Here is an 18,783-nt window from a genome sequence, read left to right as displayed (position 1 = left end):
AAATGAGACATAAAAGTTTGATTTTTGAATGCAGATTGATGTGATGGTATGATTAGAGAGTTTTGAAGTTTTTTCTATAAATTGTTCAATACCTATATGAAAGTAATTTACTATTGAAAATTTTTAATTTTAAAAACAAATAAATGCTGATTGCATTGTCTGACAGTAACACAATTTTCAATCACTATGAAATGCAACATTATGAAAATTCATTGAATTATGATTCACTCCCAGTAGATTATTATTTCATCAAATTATTTCCCCAAAATCTTGCCCAAGGTGACTATCAAATACATAAACAAGTACAATGAAGTCCTGCACTTCTCCGAGTTACATTTTGTGAGTGAATCTATATTTGTATTCCTGTCGTAGCAGGCATATTTGTTCACATGAGCCCACATGTACCTAAAGTGGACATAATAATGTGTACATACTTTGTACATAGTAATAAAAAGTATATGTAACTCGATTGTGAGTCAAAATCTTCACTTAGAATGAATTTTAGCTTATATACATGAAAAGAGATAGGAATGAGCAACTAATCTGCCTGGATCTTTCCTTGCCAAGTAACTGCTCCAAACATTTGATATAGATATTACATTAATATTACTAATAGAATGATGCAAAGTAGTAGTCTAGAAAACCAAAATTTTACATACTGTTAAGTGGTCCCCGGAATGAAATCCTGGTCGATATATTAGGAGAAATCTGAAATTAAAATAAGAATATTATGTGGTATTCATAAATTAAGGCAAACGATATCATAGGACAGAGATGAGATTTGAATGTTCCCATTCACTGCATTCTAGAGTTTCACGTGGGCTAAGAGATCATCACAAGCTGTACCATCACAGTCTTCTTTCAAAAAATCCTTCAGATTGATTACTAATATATAAATCAATGGCGAGAGTTTGTGAAACTCATTCAAGCCCACCTGGAATATGCAGAGCAGCATCCAGTAATTCCATTGACCCACTGGAGCAGCTCAATCTTCCCTCTCACTGACATTCCTTAAAAATGCCTTCAACCTGAAGACGCAGACAGGATGGCCAGCAAAACTGTCATCACCAAAAGACAACCAACCCAGATGGAGAACATAGAAATGCAAAGACAAGCATTACAATTATTTGCTATTTAAAAATTTACTCAATCAAAATTACATCATTAGAAGAAATTTCCCGAGTTTCAATTTAAAACCACATAATTTATCATTCATTTTCATTGAGTTCGGTATTGTGTTATAAATTATTACACCCATTACCATTGGCGTTTCATAAGTAATTAATGATTTATTATAACTTATGTGGATGTTATGATTTCTAGTTTAATATGAGGCTCTGCGCTAGATTTTGCGCACAGCCTCTGTGCTTGTAAGGTGAGCGCGATGCTAATTAGGGTACACCGTCGTGCATGAAGGAATGAACTACAAAATTCAGGTTTAATTCTTATCCACTTGACACGTGATCGAATCTGCAGTCCCTCCCCATTTCAAAACACGTGCCAAGCGAGGGGTAGACCAGAAGGTAATCAAATTATAAATTGTGAGGCGAATACAATTACGCAATGTAAATATAAAATGAACGTACCTACGGTCTTTAAGTGGTGAAAACAGGATAGCCAAGACCGTAAACTTGATTTGCACAAAGTTGAAGAGGAGGTGAGGGAAAAATAAGGTTACAAGTAAGGGGTGGGGCAGGGAACACACACTAGGTCACTTGGGTGTGTTTAAGAAACAATGACCTGCGTATACATGAATCACACACTGAAAAGGAAAAGAAAATAATAAAAATGAAAACGAACTTACAGCCTCTCGATCACTAGGGTGTGTTAAGGAATAACAGTACTCCCGTAAATCGCATTCACACACACACACACTCAGGGTTTGCAAGGAACTCTCCTATGGCAGTGACCCGCCAATCGCACAGATTGAATACAAACTAATAAAACAGATGTACGCACGCTCAAGCTCATTCACTCGGGTGTGTTTTTTCCGAAAAGAGTGATCTTTGCGATTCACAAGCACTCTCACTCTTTCAGGGTTTACAAGGATTCCTCCTATGCCAGGGACCGTCAATCCCACAACCAAAAATTAGGGAAGTAGGAATCGGAGATAGTTAAGTGCCTACAGAAAACCTACAAGAATAAAATAAAAGAATACAATAACGAAGAATTGGACGTCGCAAATCGAAATTTCAATGTGTGTGCACACAACATTTGGATTTGCGGCCGTGATTGTAACCTCGATATTGGCGAGAGTCGAAAATATTTGTACTTTTACGAGAGGTGACCGAAAGCAGAGGTCATCAGCGCCATTAGGGATTGAGGAGAGAGGAGGAAGGGTGGAGAGAACCCCGACGTCGGCAGTAGTCCACTCTTAACGAAGGGCGCCAAAGAGGCCCACAGATTAACGTCCCACACGACGGACGGTTTACTCACTCAAAGTGCTCTTCACAAAGTACCTTCATCGAAGGGATCGAGACACCACTTAAAAATACCTGCCACCTCTAGGATTCTAACTAGGACCCTCTGGGTTGGAAGCCAGCACATTACCCACCGCACAAACCCGATCCCAAGTGATGGAAATTGCGGGACCATCATTAATACATCCCCGGGGCAATAACCAACGACAATTGAGCCAAGCTGAAGATCCGATTTACTGTATACTTCAACCATTTGCTTAGTGTATGTATGTGTATACGGATGCTAGCAAGATAAAATAATTTTTGTAGGCTGACTACACACGTACCCACATGCAACAGTCAATTTCGGAAAGTTGGCCTAAGATCTAGATAATCGAAACCAGACAATTAGAAACTTCATACACTGGACACGTTTTTGAAGAGGCCTAATCTGCCACAGTTTTTTTGCTCGTGGACTTTTATGAAATCGTCACTCACCAATAATATAGAGCTGCTTGTCGTTTCGACCACTTTAAGTCTTCTGTAGGGTAGCTCGAAGATATTCCCTGGCGGTTTCCACTAAATCCAATATAGCGATGAATCCATCCGCTTCAATCGGCTGGCTCATCCCAGCTCTCAAAGCGAACTGGCGAGACCTAATGTCCGTCGGAAACTAAGGGGAGAACTTTGGGGGGGAAGAGGCTAAGGGGGTTTATTGAGTGGGAGACTTAGCACAAGAGAGAGTGAAATCGAATTGGGACTATGGAATAAGAGGCGGAGGGAATCGTTAGCCCATTTCAATTTCAAAAGTGCGCATATAGCGTGTCTTCGGAGGGCTTCGCACTGGAGCGAACTGGACTCCTGCCGTTAACCGCTGCCATCTTCACCGAAAGATTGAGTGGCGAGTGTGCATACAGCTGCCTCAAAGACCACCGGCCAACGATGCAATTGCGTGCCCCTCCAGAAATCCGCGCGCGTCATTAAATGAGCCACCGTGTGACCATTCGGTGAATTTAGACTTGGGTCTGATTGATATTCCATGACTATTCAATACATGCCTTATCACACATCTAAGTAAATGAGCTCAATGATGATGCTAATGCCTTGCAATCTGGAATATAATTTGCATGTTTCAATTAAATTGGCGATAAATTGCTGTTATGAAAATTTCATCAGGATCTCGGTAAAATAAATGCATTTACATCTTCTATTTCCTCAGTAGGTAGTATGAACCTGGATTCCTTAGTTTTCTTTGAGTTTATTACATGGCATGGTACATTGGAGGATATTACAGGGCATGGTTCATTGTACATTACGCGAAGGGTGGGTTGGATGGAGGGTCAGAGGAGAGGGGGAGAGAGGGTTGAGGCACAGGCGAAGCAGCATTGCCAATCCCGCCTCTGGAATGCGATGAGTCAACTGCGTCCCATCCGACGGACAGTGCATGCGTTGGGATTTCCTTGGGTAGCATTCAATTCCTCTTTCGCGGTGGCTCTGTCATCTGTTTGGTTGGCCTCAATCCCCCTACCCTCATGCGGGTGGGGGATTGAGAATTCTCCCGCAGTATCCCTGCCTGTCGTAAGGGACGACTAAAAGGCGTGGAGACATACCCGAAAACTAACCCCCCGAAAGAAAGGGATACTTCCAGACAGAATGATGCCTTTACTGCCTGCGTACGGTCATACCACCCGGCCTGCGGTCCGCATGGGAGTTTGTCGTACCTGGAGACCCTCAGGTGAGAGATGGGGAACCTGGAGTGTGAGCGCTCTGGTTTCCAACCCGGTTTTGGAAATCCGGTATGAACCAGGGAGTAATATTCCTCTTCGGCCCTGGATTCCGTGGTGTCCGGAGCCTATCCACTCACAGTCAATTGGCATTCGTCACGTTAATATATTTTGGATGAATATTGGAAGTGAGACCTCTTTTTTCTGAAATTCTTTCACTCTGCCCTCCAAAGTCATCGCTTCAAAAACAGAGCATAAAGTCTTTGAACATTTCAATGCATGATACGAAGAATGGAATGAAAAAAATCGTGCTTTGCCCATTACAGTGCAATCAAAATCAGAATTTACAGTGTATGATACAAGTACAAGTGAAATCATACTGGTCTGTATATGATAGCTTATATGCTCTCATATGCTCTTTGTCCACCGACTAGAAATTATGGAAACAATTAATACTCTTTATAATGGCTTGTTAATCAAAATTCGGATCGACTGCAGTTCAGCGTGGCACTTCTTGTCGTATCAAAACTGGGAAAGTTGAGGTCAGTATGTTGTTAGTCATTTTCGGTGAAACCTTGTACTTAAAACAAGGCGAAGAGCCATATCTCAGTGCATCTGCGATCAATATTTAGGTTGCCCCGAAGGAATTTGAGAGAACCGCATATTTATGGTTGACATTTCCATCGGAAGTCTACCGATATTTGGCCATGGAAGCCTTTCCCTTCCGGTGAGAGGTTCGATTAGGCATTGTGGGCTTATTTCCATGTTTAGTTATGCCGGTTTATTTAATCCAAATATATAAGTATATCTACATATAAAATCTTTACTTCCTCGATGGAACGGTACTGTTTTCTTAACTAGAAATGATCGATGAAATTTGGTGATTACCTTAATTTATTAATTTACTTTGTTACTAAAAAATGTACTTCATATAATCTGTTTTATAGTGCTAAGGTTACCACCTCTCGAGTATCCCTACAGGTTTACCACCATTTAATTTATCGAGGAGGTCTAAATTTATTCTGCGGTGGAGGAAATACTTCGCTTATCATTAAAGTCGTGATTTTTTATCTAAGAAGCGCCCAGCCATCTCGAAGACTGTCGGCGCATACTTTTCAGCCTGGGAGCAAGAATTATATAAACCTGAATGCTAGTAATAACGAAGAAATGACACTGCGGTCGGACAATGTTATCCTGATTCCTTATCGTTCGTGGAAAAAATTACATCTTAACTCCATCTGTTCCACACTTGATCTCTCTGATTTTATTGACATGATCTCTCCTACCGTAGTCAGATGGGGGTAATAACACATTTCCATATCACTGCTAAAGAGACTTCATTCCAACGTATGAAAGAGAATTAATCTGTAATTTAACCTTCACTCAGAGAGTAACTCATCCAGTAATTGGGTTGTAATAACACTAATTCATTCTATTAGACCGAAGAGTAATCATCCAAACGATCATCAATGAGACTGATTTTAGCTACCACAGTTCGTGGAAAATTATTCACGAAGAACTGCACATGTCAACGGTGTCGCACGCTGGGTTCTGCGACTACCTTCTTCTTTTCAGAATCAAGCACGGCGCGACCTGCAATCGCAACTACGGCGCGAATGACAATCAAAAGCTATATGGCTTTGATTTGATTGAATTTTGCCACATCTACCCTATTCTTCCGATCTCGCCTCAATCGACTATTTCTTATTCCCAGAGCTCAAAATACCAATGCGGTATTGGAGATTTGACAACACAAATTACGTCATTCAAACGGTGGAATGATGTTTTTCGACGCAACCTACTGAGTTATTCCAGGACGACTTTTGGAAGGTCAAGAAACGTACGTAGACTTGTGCAACTCTGAATTATGACTATGCAAAGAATTGTAAATAATAGCCAATAAAAATTAAGTTTCTACCTCGATTATATTTAGGAATAATCAAAAGATTATTATACCCCTGGCATGTGCATACACAGCTACGTATGCATAAACGAATGCTGTCCGGTAAGTAACTTAAGGTTTGAAATTAAGTATGACCCTAGCGACATGATAGTTTTATTACATAAACTTTCAAGGCGTATTCTGAAACTATTTCTCTGCATAGGGTGAGGGTAACGCTTAGGTATTCAATCGAGTCTTAGCATTTTATTTCTGTGATTTATGACTACGCATTTGAGACAGGGGTTAGTCATTACGAACACTTAGTTTATTCATCCCAAAAGACTTAAGTATATTTGGAAAATGCTGGGTTACTCTTAAAGGTATCAGTTAGATTATGCTGTGGTTAGAAAAGATTTAGGAACAGCGTGATGAATTTTTACAAGTTCCCGTGAGCGTATGCGGACTCATCACATTAGTTGTTATGAAGTACAGCGGCCGACTCAAAAAGAAAAAAAGCAAGGTAGGCGGGTTTGGAAATGGAATTGAGTGTATTAACCGGATTGACAAGAAAGGAATATCAGCAGGCTGAATTTAAGAATTTTATAGAGAATATTATATCTAATCTCATGACCTTCTACAAAAGCGAATACTCGAAAAGGAAGAATAGTGGAAGAAAACAGAAATTAAACCCTTCGAAATAACTCCAGTATCACTATATTAAAAATTTAAAGCCTCTACATTACTCACTTGTTTGACTCATTATGACATAACATAAAAAGAACACGATTAAATGCTCGGGTTACTGTTGCTCGGAAATATAATCTCAGAGCAGCCCATTACTAATTCTAAATTATTGCAGATATTGTAAATATCAATATAGTTGTACCTTCATTTCAGCAGGCAAGCGATCATTAGTCACCTGTCATGGGAAAGGGGGGGGGGTTGAATGATTATCTTAAATAGCTAGTGGACTTTTTTTGTTAGATACGCAGGTCAGTGACATCAATTTGCACGATTGAGTAGCCTTCGTCGAGCCTACATAAATTATCTATTTACTTGATTTATAACTTTCATTGTTTTAACTCTTGTGGCAATTTCGATAGAATTAAGATAACTTCCACAGGGCCTTCTGCCGCGATGCACGCCTGCGCAAGTGAGTACGTGGCTCTAAGGGCCGGGCCTTTTTTGGGTCGGGTACTCCCAAAAGTACCCGACCCAAAAAAGAAAAAGCAAAACTTTGGAAAAAAATGTAATTAATTTTCAACATGATCTCCTTTCAGCTCTATTCGCTTTTCCCAGCGATGTTCAATAAGTTCGATACCCTTTTTATGATTAGAACTCTCTTGCTCCTCAAAATAGTCATTAACTGCCGACATCACTTCTTCAAAGTTGGAAAATCTTTGACCACCGAGTCTTTTTTTTTCAAGTTTGTGAACAGAAAATAATCCGAGGGGGCTAAATCTGGCGAATAGGCTGCAAGAGGTAGCAATTCAAACTTTTATTCATGAATTTTGGCCCTTTCAATAACGGAGTTGTGAGCTGGTGCATTGCCTTGATGAAACAACACTTTCTTCTTAGCCAAATGCGGCCGCTTTTGCTTGATTTCTTCGGTCAAACGTTGCAATAAGTTCGCATAATACTTGCCGTTGATAGTTTTTCCTTTTTCAAGAAAGATAATGAAAATTATTCCACGCGCTTTCCAAAAAACCGACACCTGTAAATAAAACGGTCTTCGCCTTCGTTGGAGCCGGTTCTCTCTTTTGAATCCATTGTTTTGATTTTTCTTTTGTCTCGGGTGTGAAGTAATGGACCCATGTTTCATCCATGGTTATGAAACGGCGCAAAATTTTGCTTTGTCGCTGTGAAACTTTGCTAAACACTCAGTTGAAACATCTTCACGACACTGGTTTTGCTCGAATGTGAGCAAACACGGCACCCATCTTGCACACAGCTTTCCCATTCCCAAATTTTCAGTTAATATGCGATGCACCGCACTTTTTGAAATGCCTACTATGTCTGCTAGCTCACGCACTTTCAGTCAATGATCATCCAGGACCTTTTTGTGGATTTTCCTCACTGTTTCTGGAGTCGTCACCACATTTGGTCATACGATGCTCGTCTTGACGTCTCGTACGGTCTCGTTTAAACTCTGCTACCCAATATTTTACTGTTGTAAACGATGGAGCAGACTCACCCAGAGTAGAATCCAGCTCAGCTTTTTTATTGGTTGGGCTGGGGCTTTTCAAATAAAAGTATCGTATCACATAACGATGACCTATTTTCTCCATTTTCACAGATTCACTGAAAACGTTCACTATTGCCAAACAAATACTAAACAACGTGGCACCTTCAACCTTGAAGCTTATGTTTTTGAAATTGCTTGCTGTCTAATACAGTGATATTTTTCAAGCAACTACCGCCATCTTTAGGTCAGGCCGGGTACCTCTGGGACCAACCTCGTAAGGTTGACGGGAAGGTTACTCTTCCTCAGAAGGGCTTGACTCTGGGCGGAGTGGTGAAAACTTACCACGCCAATGGGGCCGCACGGATTCATTCGAATGCAACATGTGGCGGTGTATTCGGGAGTCCACCCGGAGTCCCATCCTTTGATTGGGGAGATGTACCATTCCGGAAACCGGAGGATTGGAAGGTTGTCTCGTGCAACAGTGGGGGTAAGTTAACGTTGCGGTGAGGGAGGGGAGATGCGAAGGCAAACCTCATCCCCGTCTCCAACAGGTATCAGGGGCTATATGATAGCCCAGTGGTATCTGCAGCCCCTACCTCCGCCCCTGTGAGAGCATCGCCCAGAAGCAACAGTCAGAGTGGGTAGGGGGATTCTAGTGATAGGCAGCAGTACTGGGATGATTTTCTTTGGTCCCAAATCTAGTATAAGCTTATATGTTTTTAATGCTATCTTGAATAATAAATTAATTAATTTCAGAGATCAATATAATTGTCTATAATTGCTGTTGATAAAAAGAGTAGCCTAGGAAGATCTTTTGATGAGACTACAATACATGTAGTAGTAGTATTTAGGGGAGGCGACCGACAGCTATGGTCATTTTTTTTATTCATAATTTTTATTCATAATTTTTACTCATAATAGTCTACGCCATTAAAGTAATGGATTGCAGCTTCCATTTCAGAGCCTAATGAGGAGGGAAAAAGGAATCTTTTTGGTGTCCCTAGGGCAATACGTCATCAGGCCGCTCTGCATAGATGGTGGGATCAACAAAATTTACGATGGGTTATCTTTTAATTTTAAGGGGTAGTTTCATTTTTTAATCATTAAAATTAGGCAAGTCATTGATGATAAATAGAAATGCCACTTTTAACAATACCCCTAGGATGTCTGAACCAATGAGGCGTCGTATCAATGCAATTATCGTCTGATCACAGTAGTAGTAGTCCCAAACACTTCCCAAATCGATGAACTGCCTCACCAATTCGTTTCAGTAAGCTTATGTTTTAGTAACTTTTTAACTTAAACATAAATATTAGGCCCTCTCCCTTTAAAACGACATTTCGACGGTCAGAATCTCTACGCTCTAGGTTTACACGCCTTTACATCATGAACTTCTTCAAATAGTTACGTAGTAGTATTTAGGGGAGGCGACCGACAGCTGAGGTCATTTGCGGTGATGGACAGGAAATGATGGAGGGTGGAGAGAAACCCGGCGTCGGTATTAGCCTACTCTCTACGATAGGCGCCAAGGGGTCTGCAACTTAACGTCCCATCCGACGGACGGCGTACTCACTCCAAGTGCCCTCCACAAAGCACCTCGAGTAGGGATCGAGATACCTCTGAAAAATATTCAACACCGCCGGGATTTAAACCCGGGCCCTTTGGGTGGCAAGCCAGTACGTTAGCTCCCGCACCATCTCGATCCCCGACTACAATACATACGCCGGATACCAGTCTTTGCGTTAATAATATGTGTGAGAATTTAGTTTTAAACAAGAAAGTTGAGCACGATGCAGCCGTCATGCCGTTTATACCATTGATTTCTCCCACTGAGGAAAGATGTTCATGTTCAGCCAGGTTTAATTTTTTCCTGGTAAATGCTTTGAGACACGAAAAGTGCCAACTAAGAGTCTATAAACTTTCTCTAAGTATACGAGTACGTTTACCTTCCCGAAATAAGGGGAAAACTACAAAAGAAGCTGGACTCAGGGTTTCTTCACTAATCATGTAACCGGTCCGCAAAATGAGAAGATCCAGGTTCAGTTCTCGATGATGGCGTTTGCTCTTTCCAAACCGTATCCCGTGGATTTGTTTTCATAAACCGTGAATTATTCAAATTTTTGATAAAATTTTAAGTCCCACCAATTTTAAGTTGCACTTCTTTTATGCAAACTTACTGCATGAACCAATTATTTCGTCCATAATTCATTTATTTCTTTGCCGTCCTAAATTGTGTGGAACACATATTCGCATCGCGAATTCCTTAACTTTTGTAAACGTCTTCGCGATTAAAATTTATCCAAGACCAATTTCGCAATAAGTGCCACTTTGGGGTCTAGTTAAAACGTTGACAAACTTTCAAATCCAAACGCAAGGGGTGGTAGAGATTTGTAAAATGATTGGAATGTCAATCATTCTATATTTCGTACAGTGACTTCGGAATGAAAAGAGACCTGATAAGAACAGAACACGAAAAATAATGTATTGGGCATACTACCTAACCCTGCGCCTACTTTATCTGGAAAATATTCTGAAGAGAGCACGAGGGCGTCGTACAATTAGCTACTTTCGGATGCTCGATCATCACTCAGGCGGCTGCCCTTTCTATGTTTCAGAAAAAAATGAAATAGAAAATCATGGGATTTGACGCTTGGATGAAAATTTTCCTAAAAAAAATGGAGTTAAGCTACTATATTTTTCTCGCGGAGAGCTTCAGAGGCAGTGGAATGTTGGAGGTCATTATAGAAGGGAGAAAATTTGGCAAAAATGACAGAGGGAGGTAAGGAACAGTCAGTTTAAGCGTTAAGTCATGTAGAGCTGATGAAGGAAATATTGTCGATTGAGCATGTGTTTGCGCTAGGAGAAAACATCGGGCTCACAATGCAGCGTTTTGGGACGTTCAAAAGCATACAGCAATTCGAATATATATATATATATATATATAAAATATATATTTGTGTATATATAATATATATATGTATAAATATATATATGTATTTTTTTTAAGGTAATCTACCGGTTAAGGTAGGTTTTTGGATGGACACAACTACCAAACAAATATTTTATTACTCCTAACAAAACACAAAATCCATCGTCCTACTCTATATCAGTTCCCTCTTAATCTCTGAGTACTTTCTTCCTCCCTTCATCCCGTCCAACATCCCTATCCTGTTCCTTCCTTTTCCACGCTTACCTCCATTCTCCCCTCTATTACAGTTTTCAGCATCCCACTGCCAGTCAATACGCCCTTCATCCATTTTTCCTGCCGCCATAGGATTGCTCCCAACAAACCCCTCTCTTCGCCCACCATACCAAGTACTTCCTCATTTGTTTTCTCATCTATCCATTTCACCTTCTCCATTCTTCTCCACACCCACATTTCAAAAGACTCCAGTCTACGTCTATCCTCCTGCTTCAATGACCACGTTTCCGCGCCGTACATAGCTACGCTCCATATCAAAGTTTTTACGAGTCTTTTCTTAACATCCTTACTCAACGTCCCCGTCATTAACTCCTTCCTCCTTGTAAAAGCCTCTTTGCCTAGCGCAATTCTTCTCCTTACGTCCCTACTACTTTGACCGTGTTGGTCCAAAACACTGCCGAGATACGTAAACTGTTCTACTTGCTCTAGTTTTTGCCCTCCTATTTTAATGTTAAGCTTAGCCTTTTTCTTTCTAGAAAATCGCATAACCTTTGTTTTATTAATATTGATTCTCATCCCATACCTGTCGCACTGAATTTCCAATTCACTCAGCAATGCTTGCAGCCCCTTGGCTGACTGACAAACTAAAGCTTGGTCATCAGCAAACCTAACTGATTTTACGAATCCCCCGCCCACTTTCATTCCTACCTCGATTTCTTCCCATGCCTCTTTGATCATTTCCTCTGCCTACAGGTTGAACAGCAACGGTGATAATGGGCAACCCTGCCTTACACCCCTTCCTAACACTGCCCATCCTGACTCCCCGTTTCCCACCCGCACCTGAGCAGTCTGAGACATGTACAGGTTGCGGATTAGCCTCCTTTCCCTCCAATCTATTCCTATTTTCTGCAATATACTCATTATTTTTTCCCAATTCACTCTATCAAACGCTTTTTCGAAATCTACGAAACAGGCAAATACCTCCTGATTATGTTCTATATTCCTCTCGATTAATAATCTCATTACTGCAATGGCATCACGCGTACCTCTCCCCTTCCTAAACCCAAACTGATCATCCCCTAAGTAATCATTTGCCCTACTCTCTATCCTTTTGTTTATGATCCTGAGAACAACTTTAGCTTCGTGGGATATCAAACTAATTGTCCTATAGTCCTCACATGACGTGGCCTTTACCTTTTTCGGAATCGGAACTAAAACTGATCTCACAAAGTCTTCCGGCCAGATTCCCTCCTCATAAATGCTACGGATCAGCCCATATAGCCTCTTCCTCCCACATTTTCCTAAGCATTTTAAAAGTTCCACGGGAATGTTATCTACCCCCATGGCCTTATTTAGTTTCATCTCCCTTAATGCCCTTTCTATCTCATTGTCTAGTATGCCTGGACCTAAGCTGTCTTCTTCTACGTCATTTTCTTTTTCAATGTCTAACTTTGTTGGTCTGAGTTCTTTACTATACAGTTCTTCTATATACTCCTTCCATCTCTCTTGGATCTTTCCTGCGTCAACTATTACCTTACCCGCCTTATCTCTAACTGTTAGCATAGCTCTTCCTTTCTTACTTCCCGATAACGATTTAACTTTGCTGTACAGCGCACCGATTTCACCCTTCCTCTGCAGACTTTCCATATCCTCGCACTGCGTCTTCCACAATGCTTCTTTTGCCTTATTTGTTGCCCGCCTCAATTTATTGTTCAATTCTTTGTACTTCATTTTGCCTAATTCTGTATTTATATTCTTCAATTTTCGCCGCTCATCCATCTTTGTCATCATCTCATCCATGATCCATGGTTTCCTAGTCCTTTTAGCGTTAACGATTCCAATAGTGTCTTTTGCGGCTTTAAACAACCCTTTTTTGATCATTTCCCATTTTTCTTCGATAGTTATAAGCCCTTTACCATCTTCCATAATTTTCTCTACCGCCTGTTTGTATTCTTTCCTTTTCAACCCATTTAATGCTTCTACATTCCATTTTCTAACTCGCCGCCCCTGCCTTATCTTTTTGAAACGTACGCTACATTTCATAACAACTAAATTGTGGTCTGAGTCCGCATCCGCTCCCGGGAAGCTGTGGGAATTTATCACACTGTTCCTAAACCTGTGTCTAACCAGGATATAATCTAGCTGATATCTTCCTGAGTCACCTGGCATTTTCCATGTATACCTGCGTCTTTTGTGGTGTCTAAACCAAGTGTTGGTGATGACTAACCCCTGTCTCCTGCAGAACTCAACTGCTTTCTCCCCGCGGTCATTCCTCGTGTCTAAACCGTAGTCCCCCACCTCATCACCATCTCTTCCTTCGCCTACCGTCGCATTCCAATCCCCCATCACTATCAAATGTTTCCCTGCAGGAACACACGCGATTACCTCCTCTAACTGGTCGTATATCGTATCGACCTCTTCTTCCTTATGGTTGCTCGGTGGCATGTATACCTGAATAATAACTAAGTTCGTCGGTTCTGCTTTAATCTCCACTAGTAGTATTCTATCCGTTTCCTGCTCTGTGTTGACTACGCTTCTTCCAACCTCTTCATTTAATACTATGGCAACCCCTCATTGGCTCTCGTCCCCACCGCTGTATATTATTCTATACTTATCACTCCAGTAATCCCCGCAATCTTTCCATCTCACCTCGCATAGACCTAAAATATCTATATTTCCCCTTTCCATCTCTCGCTTAACCTTCTCCAATTTCCCTGTCCTCATCATTGTCCTAACATTCCACGTTCCTATTCTAACTAATTTGGTCTTCTTCTCCTGCGTCTTCTGTCCTGCTGCTGCTGGTTTTCCCTTGCAAGGGTTTCGTGGGATGACGACCGCGGAAGCCTTGCCTCCCCCGCTGCCGGGCACGACACACGGCCGATTGGGCCGAGCCCCGTGGTTGCCAGGACTCAAAATATCTCTATTGTCCATCATATTTTTTCTTGGGAATGATAATTGAGGTGGTTTCCCGTTGCCTTCCTCAATAGTGTTTTTAACGTGACACCATCACTTACTGGCCGCCCCACTGGGGTCAGACGCCATTGCAGCCGCCTCACTGAGGAACAGACGCTGCGTGGACTACCTTTCGTCTGGCTCCTAACCTTCGACCTATCTGGCATGGGTGACCCTACCAGGAGCAATTTTTATTACTCCCGCCAGCACAGCTCTAGGGGTCATCGGAACGCACAAGCCCTTCCACCACGTCAAGGTTGTAGTCCGGGGAGGGATATATATGTATATATATATATATATATATATATATATATATTTGTGTATATATAATATATGTATAAATATATATATGTGTATATATATATATATATATATATATATATATATATATATATATATATATATATATATATATGCATTCCATCCCTGCTATTTTAACGAGTGCAATGATTTCTCTTCTTCTGAGACTCCCTGCTACCAGTCAAACATCCATAGAATACAAATAGAAATAAAAACCAGCAGAAAAGACTACCTGTGGTCGGGATAGCCTTTTAAGTCAGAAAATAATGATTTCTAGTGTACGGATATCGCTATTTTACGAGCAAATGTTCTAATTATCTGATAACCTATTTTCACGACTCCATTCAAGTTCAAAAATAAAGTGCTTTTTTGTATTAATATTAGAATAGATGCCCATTTATCAGAAATACTGTAGCTTCTGAGTATTCTTTCAACATAAAGCAATTATGGTTTCCTAGGAAGATCTGGTGCTCAAAAAATCACATCGCCTGGGGGAGATGCAGGTGCCCAGAGAGGCTAGCCCAGTAATCGAACCCGGGCCCTGCGGTCAGTAGTCCATATACTGGTACCTGTATACATATATATGTATATATATATGTATATATATATATATATATATATATATATATATATATATTTTTATATATAGATGATTTCGTCGAAGTAGTATGGAAGTGTTGAATAACAAACTTGGACAGCAACAAACAATATAAGAATACAAAAAGATCACTCACACGTTATTTCTTGATCATTTCAACGGAATTCAGCTCCGTCTTCATCGGAAGAGATAGAAGTAATGGTTGCTGGAATAAAAGGGGATATATGTATATATATCTTGCTAGCTTGATTTTATATATATATATATATATAAAATCAAGCTATTTTAGTTCCATATTTCGATTCCTATACAAGTTAACATTTTAAGAAATTTAAAATTGAATTGATTGATGCTTTTATTTTTTAAATCACAATTTTTTCACTCCTTAATGCCTAAGACTTTTTGCATAGTCATACTGGATTTTGAGCTCTTTCTCACATGCAATGTATAATTCGCAATGTTGAATTGCTTGTGACATATCTATTTCAGACATATGGTGTTTTTCTTCCAGTTCGATAAGTATATGGTAAAATGATATACCATACAGGGGTAAGAGTGCACCGGCAAGGCGATACCTGCTGGGTATAGCGATATTCACTATCTCGTGTGTGATTTTGAATCATGTATCCCTACGCCCACGTCATCCACACGCGCCGAGAGAGGCAGTTGTGGAAAACCTTGAACTGTCGGAAATTTAGCGTCGCGCCAATGTAATGTCTGTGAATTTCGTCAATCACCATTTTCCACATTCTTATCTGTATTTTTTGAGGATTCCTGCATTTAAAAATACGATAGATTACGATGCATATGTATTTATATACCTTGCCACGGCTAAAACAATGGCCTTTAATTCTCAGAACCCAATTCAGTCTTACTGAGCATTCGCTAACATCAGGTTCAACAAACAGTCCTGCAGAAGCAAAAAGTGGACAATTGTAAATTTACGCTGACATTTACGTTTTGAAATGGAAATCTTCCAGAAGATAACATCTACCATTTTGTAAAATATTCAAAGGTTAGTGTTAATTTCCTTCTTTCAAAGCGTCTCAACAAATGCCTCCGATAGCTAACCAAATCGTGCGGGCCAACCGAAGCCGGAAATTGAAATCTCATATAATGGAATAAAACGTTAGCGGAAGAAATATTAAGCCTAATGATTCCTTCGGGTCCAATGAAATACCCACCCTTACATTTAAGGATCTAGCTTCGGAAATTGTGCCGTATCTAAAAATCATATGTAAGAAGTCGCTGGTAGATCACAAGGTTCCAAGAGATTGGAAAACGACTAACATAACACCAATATTTAAAAACGGAGACAAGGAAGAACTGAGCAATTACAGACATATTTCCATCACATCTATTTCGTGCAAGGTTATGGAATATTTAGGTGCTTGTTCGATCGCGAGACACCTCGTTCGTCCGGAGTTGTTAATGGAAAATCAGCATGGGTTTCCGGAAGGGTAGATCCTGTGGGACACTACTTGCGCTTTTTGTTCACGATATTATTTTTTCGGGAGAGAGCAATGTTCCAGTGGACGCGATTTTTCTAGATTTTAAGAAAGCCTTCGACAGAGTACCTCATAGTAAACTACTTGCAAAGCTTCAACCATATGGCATAGACTAAAATATCTGGGGTTGGATGAAGGAGTTTTTGAATGGTCGGGTTCAGAGAGTAGTCTAAGATGAAGTTAGCTCAAATCCAGTAGAAGTTACATCAGGTGTTCCCCAGGGAAGTGCTGTCGCACCTCTTTCATTCCTACTTAACGTTAACGACATTGACTCCGTAGTCACTAGTAAGATACGTTTATTTGCCGACGATTCCGTGGTTTACCGTGATATCCGTGATCCTGAGGACACAGCAGCGCTCTCAGATGACCTTCATGCAACACAACGCTTGTGCGACTCTTGGCAATTAGAATCAAACTTTAAAAAGTGCTTAGTCATACATTTTTGGAAAAAGAGCCCGAATGCCTATTGCATTGGGAACACCGAGATGGAATGTGTTGACTCAATTAAATACCTTCTCGTAGGCGTTACCCTCACTCACGATCTCTCCTGGGTGAAACACATACGGGAAATATGTGGGCAAGCTGACTAAATATTATGATAAATTAGAAAGGTTCTAGGTGAACATAATGAAAAGATCAAAGAGAAATGTCATGCGTAGTTGGTTAGGCCTCATTTAGAATATGCTGCGAGTACATGCATGGGATCCTCACGAAATTGGATCGGGTGCAAAGTAGATGAGCTAGATTTGTAAGTTCAGAAAATATGTAACCTGAGGAATTTGTAAAACTTTGTTATGATAAACTTAGTAGCGTATCCAAAATATTAGAGGGGCTAGGCTTGGAATCCCTGACGGAGCGAAGGTTAGAATACAGATTGAAGCTTTTGCATAAATTAGAAGGGCGTCTATTTAGCAGTGATGTTGAAAATGTATTAATACTCCAATCGCACTACGGTAGGAGAGGTCATGTCAATAAAATTAGAGAGACTAAGCGTAGAATAGGCTTCATTTTTTCCAAGAGGATCATAATAACATTGTGCGACCGAGGTAGGGGTATGTTTGGGTAAAATTAGTCTGCTGTGTTTTAACCCCCTGCCATACTACTGCCACCTGGACTGCCGCGACCCACGCTTTATACATCCATATATATATATATATATATATATATATATATATATATATATATATATATATATATATATATATATATATATATATTTAATGCCCATTAACACAGTAATCAACCCGAAGGTAAATTTGGTAAGTGACGGTAGAGTTCACCCAGTACTAAGCCCGACGGCGTGTGAAATGCACACATCAGGGTAGGGGGGGAATTCCTTTCCCTGTGCCGGCTATGGCTCCCAGTCAGATCTGGTACCCGAAAAATCACATAGCTTGGGTGGAGCTGCAGGTGCCTAGAGACTTGCGTGGGAATCGAACCCGTGACCCTCCGGTCAGTAGTCCAACGCTCTACCCCCTGGACTACCGCGAACTACATATATATATAAACACATGTAGATTTTCAAATTATTAATAACACTCAGTCCGCATCACTTTTATTCCCTCATTGTCCCTCTGTTTCGTTTAAACGGCCGTCGAACTTGCGAGACATCTTCAAGTCAACGAAACCAACTGCGAGCACCCCCGTCTCTCCCCCGCCCCGATCCTCACCATGCAACCGCCCACGCTGCAAACGCTGCCATCTTCTAATACCCTGCCCCTAACTTAGAACCAACTCCCGACCGGTCGCCACCTGTACCTAAAAAAATATTATATATCGCCTCTCCTGTAACTTCTGCCCTGCCTTCTACGTGGGCGAATGCACGACTACACTTTCCCTCCGCAGTAATAACCACCGATATTCCACCGAATCTCCCACCTTCCTTAATTATCCCATCCCTATTCACACTGCTTCCCACAATCAATATTTTGATGACTTCATCTCCGTTTCGGTGATTGAAACCCTTCCCAAATCTGCTAGTATGATAGAGGTGAGAACCCGCAAGATGGCGCATATCTGGGTGGCCCAGTCATTTAAACCGCCCGGGCTGAATATATATATATATATATATATATATATATATATATATATAT

The 18,783-nt window shown here is 40.7% G+C and overlaps 1 long non-coding RNA gene across 1 annotated transcript; it reads right to left on the bottom strand.

The window, feature by feature from the left end:
• Window positions 1-670: 670 nt before the first annotated feature.
• LOC139688431 (uncharacterized) lies at window positions 671-2,986 on the bottom strand. Its single transcript, XR_011700748.1, has 3 exons — window positions 2,898-2,986; window positions 935-1,058; window positions 671-708 (listed from the first exon to the last, which is right to left on the bottom strand). It is a non-coding gene; the product is annotated as an uncharacterized lncRNA (long non-coding RNA).
• Window positions 2,987-18,783: the final 15,797 nt, after the last annotated feature.

This window comes from Hetaerina americana, unplaced genomic scaffold (genome assembly GCF_022747635.1).
Source record: "Hetaerina americana unplaced genomic scaffold, ioHetAmer1.1.p SCAF_2, whole genome shotgun sequence".
In the NCBI taxonomy this organism is placed as follows: domain Eukaryota; kingdom Metazoa; phylum Arthropoda; class Insecta; order Odonata; family Calopterygidae; genus Hetaerina; species Hetaerina americana.
This window is presented reverse-complemented; position numbering and strand designations above follow the sequence as displayed.